Below are 3,891 nucleotides of genomic sequence, written 5' to 3'. Positions count from 1 at the left end.
CCTTGTCCCCGTCTGGGAGCCATTGACTTTTTTTTTTTTTACTGTCTCCATAGTTCGTCTTTTCCAGAATGTCACATATTTGGAATCACAGTGTATAGCCTTTTCAGCTTAGTAGTATTCATTTAAGGTTCCTCCGTATCTTTTCATAGCATGGTAACTCAATTCGTTTTAGTGCTAAAGAATATTCTGTAGTCTGAATGTACCATTGTGTATTAATCCATTTATTTAATGAAAAACATCTTGGTTGCTTCTAAGTTTTGGCAATTATGCATAAAGGTGCTATAAACATCAATGTGCAGGTTTCTGTGTGGACATAAGGTTTCACCTCCTTCGGGTAAATAGTAAAGAGTTCAATTGCTGGATCACATGGTAAGAGTATACTTCATTTTATAAGAAACTTCCAAACTATCTTCCAAAGTGGCTGCACCATTTTGTGTTCCCACTAGAAATGTATGAGAATTCCTTTTGCTTCACATCTTCACTAGCATTTGGTGTTGTCGATTTCTAGATTTAGGCCATTCTAAGAGATGTGTAGTGGTAAGTCATTTTTTTTTTCACTTTGCATTTCCCTGATGGCATATGATGTGGTGCATCTTGGCATATACTTATTTTACATCTGTATATCTTCTTTAGTGAGGTCTGTAAAGGTATTGGCTCATTTTTTAAACGAGCTTTTGTTTTCTTATTGTTGAGTTTTAACAGTTCTTTAAACATTTTTGTTTTTTTTTCAACGTTTATTTATTTTTTTGGGGGGGGGGGGACAGAGAGAGACAGAGCATGAACGGGGGAGGGGCAGAGAGAGAGGGAGACACAGAATCGGAAACAGGCTCCAGGCTCTGAGCCATCAGCCCAGAGCCCGACGCGGGGCTCGAACTCTCGGACCGCGAGATCGTGACCTGGCTGAAGTCGGACGCTTAACCGACTGCGCCACCCAGCCGCCCCTTCTTTAAACATTTTTGGATAACAGTCCTTTATCAGATGTATTTTTTTTTTTTTTTTTTTTTTTTTTTTGCAAATATTTCTCCCAGTCTGTGTCTTGTTTTCCATTCTCTTAAAATCGTGGATTCTTCAGGTCAGGAATTAGGACAAGACAGAGCAGGAAAGGCTCACTTTGGTCCACAAGTCTAGGTCCTCAGCTGGGAAGGCTGGAAAGGCTGAAGGGTAACTAAATGGCTAAGAGCTGGAATCTGCTTCTCCATTCTCATATCTGGCACCTAGGCTAACTGGAGGGCTGGGCTCAGCTGCGACTGTCAATCAGAGTACATTCAAGGGGTCTCCCTATTGCCCTGGGCTTTTCACAGCACATGGGACTCAGGTAGTCAGACTTCTTACATGATGGCTGAGAGCTGCAAAAGCAAGGGTTTCAACAGACTGCATGGCCTTTTATGACCTAGCCTCTGAAGTCACATATGGTGACTATGATCACTTTCTCTATATTCTCTTGTATAAATCAATCATAAGCCCATCCAGATTTAAAAGGAGAAGACACAAAGTATATCTTTTCATGGGAAGGACATCAAAGAAGTCATAGCCATATTTTAAAACCACCAAGGGCATATTTGCATAGGGAGATGTGAAGACACATACCAAAAGGTTGACAGCAGTGCCCACCTCCCACGTTCCATCAAAGTGAATTTTATTAACTTATTATTTTAAGTCAGACTAACACAAACATATTCTCCATGGATGGCAAAATTCCATCTACCTATTTTCATGTAATACGGTAACAAACAGAAACTCCATTTCATCTATATAAACTGCATCAAGAATTAATAATGTCTTACTTTGGGGCCTAGTACCATCTGCCAGTTACAACCACTTCTTACCTTCCAAACACCATCAAGCTCAGATCCACCCTCAGGCTTAGACTAAGTCATATCCAGAAAGAATACAGAGAATACATATAGCAGATAAAGTAAGTAGACTAGAATCACACCAGCATTATGATTGCTGAAATTGGTGGCCATTCTCTATCTCAGTAATTGCTAGACTTTAGGATCTCGTGGACCAAGAAAAATTTCAGAAATAAAATAAACCAAATGGGAGCAAATAAAGTTAGCAACAAATATTTCTTCAAAGAAAATTATTTAGAAAATAACTACTCTATAACTGTCATTGGATAAAAGAAATAGAATGAACAATTTCAATATAATGCACAATCCTTAAGAGTAAGTTTAACTAAATGAAAAACTCACTATATTTTTTTTCTTATTTCTCTGCTGATCTGTAGCAACTTCACCATAGATGAACCCCAGTTCACAAACTGGTGTGCAAAACTACTTGTCCATCTGACATTCTGGTCTCTTCCATCTCTTACTTTATTCTGATAGTTCTACAACTTTAGCTTGCTCCTAGGAAAGACAGACAAATAAGTAATTAAAACACAACATGAATGCCATAAGGATACAGGGAACAAAATCAAGAAAGTTTTCACAAATTAGGTTGAAAAAGGTTTGCCCCTGGGAAAGAATGAGGAAGACTATTAAAGGTGGCAATGACTATGACTGAAAGCATAGAGACAATCTACGTATGCAGTATATCCAAGGAAGATACATTGTGAATCAAAAAAGTAAGTAGTGGTTATACTTGATTGTAAAGCAAGGGTTACTTTTCTCTTCTATATTCTTCTATTTTCTGAAATTTAACACTGGAATATGCATAAATTTAATGATCAGGAAATACACAATTATTTTGATTTTGTAGATTACCCTTAGGAAGAAGAAACAAAAGGTCTATTTCCCTTTGAGAAAGCAGTTTGTATTAAAAGAGTCCAGGTTGGAAAATGGAGATGTTAAAGACTGGAGTATGGATGCAGAAATGCAGCTCTAGACTTTGGCCAGGGCAGATGACACTGGGGAAGATAACATTCCCTCAATGCCTCTGTTAGAATTCTAGGCTAAGTGTACTCAGACTGAGGCCTTCTTGTCCACAGTCATGAGTCAGAAACTTTCAGGTGGCAGGTGTGTCTGACAAGTCAAATGCTTAGCAGTGCCTTTGGAATCAAGAGACCGAAGTTGGAATTTCAGCTCTACCACTAACTAGCTCAATGAACAAAGGCAAATTACTTAACCACTTGAAACTTTTTTTTTTTTTCATCTGTAACATGGAGAACTGCCTACTTTTCTGGATTTACATTAACTGATATAATGTAGGTGAAGAATTTAGTACAATGCCTGCCCCTCAGAACATGAGAATTATAATAGAGGACACATTTGTATATCTAATTGAGAAGTTAGATATTTGTTTGCTTTGTTGGTTTTAAAAGGCTTTAAGATCCTATTTGCCATTTGTTGTATAGGTTTAGCTAAAAGCTGTCAGTTGGAACGTCAAAACCTTTTGAAACTTAAATGTATGAGTTTTCCACACGAGTTCTAAATGCGGAAAGGATATTCAGTATTTGCAGTTGCTTCTAAAATTCAGCTACCTTTAGAATTTTCTGCAAAATCCAGAAATAATTAAGTAGCCCTCCCGTAGTTTCTAACAACTGATAGAAAACTAGGAGGACGCTTTCCATTCTTCTCTTATTCCACCCGCTCCCCTATCCACTCACAGAGAGAACCGGAAATTTCTATGCAAATAAATGGCTCAGTTATAAGGTCTTACCCAGGCTTTCTTAATGCTGGAATACAATCAGCAGAAGAACATAGCAGGTGTCCCTCAAGTGTTCTCCATCAATTCTTACAGCTTCCAGAATCCTGTTCACGGGCCTTTGGGGCAACCAGTACCAACTCCAACAATTCCTAACCATCTCCTCTTCTACTAACCTCCTACCCTTGCTACGGCTCCCTACAGCCCCTCCCCCCGCAAATGACCAATCAGAGAGTGTAAAGTGAGGCGGATGGGGCGGGCCCAGTTTGGAGCTGTCGACGAATCAGCAACCTCAGACGGCGG

The 3,891-nt window shown here is 39.0% G+C and overlaps 1 long non-coding RNA gene across 1 annotated transcript; it reads right to left on the bottom strand.

Annotated features, from left to right (window-relative positions):
* Positions 1 to 500: 500 nt before the first annotated feature.
* Positions 501 to 3,795, bottom strand: LOC123591675. The gene is made up of 2 exons (XR_006709446.1): positions 3,604 to 3,795; positions 501 to 2,351 (listed from the first exon to the last, which is right to left on the bottom strand). It is a non-coding gene; the product is annotated as an uncharacterized LOC123591675 (long non-coding RNA).
* Between the last annotated feature and the right edge of the window lie 96 nt (positions 3,796 to 3,891).

Source organism: Leopardus geoffroyi, chromosome B1 (assembly GCF_018350155.1).
Source record: "Leopardus geoffroyi isolate Oge1 chromosome B1, O.geoffroyi_Oge1_pat1.0, whole genome shotgun sequence".
Taxonomy (NCBI): Eukaryota; Metazoa; Chordata; class Mammalia; order Carnivora; family Felidae; genus Leopardus; species Leopardus geoffroyi.
Note: the sequence above shows the minus strand (reverse complement) of the source record. Positions and strands in the feature narration are given on the sequence as shown.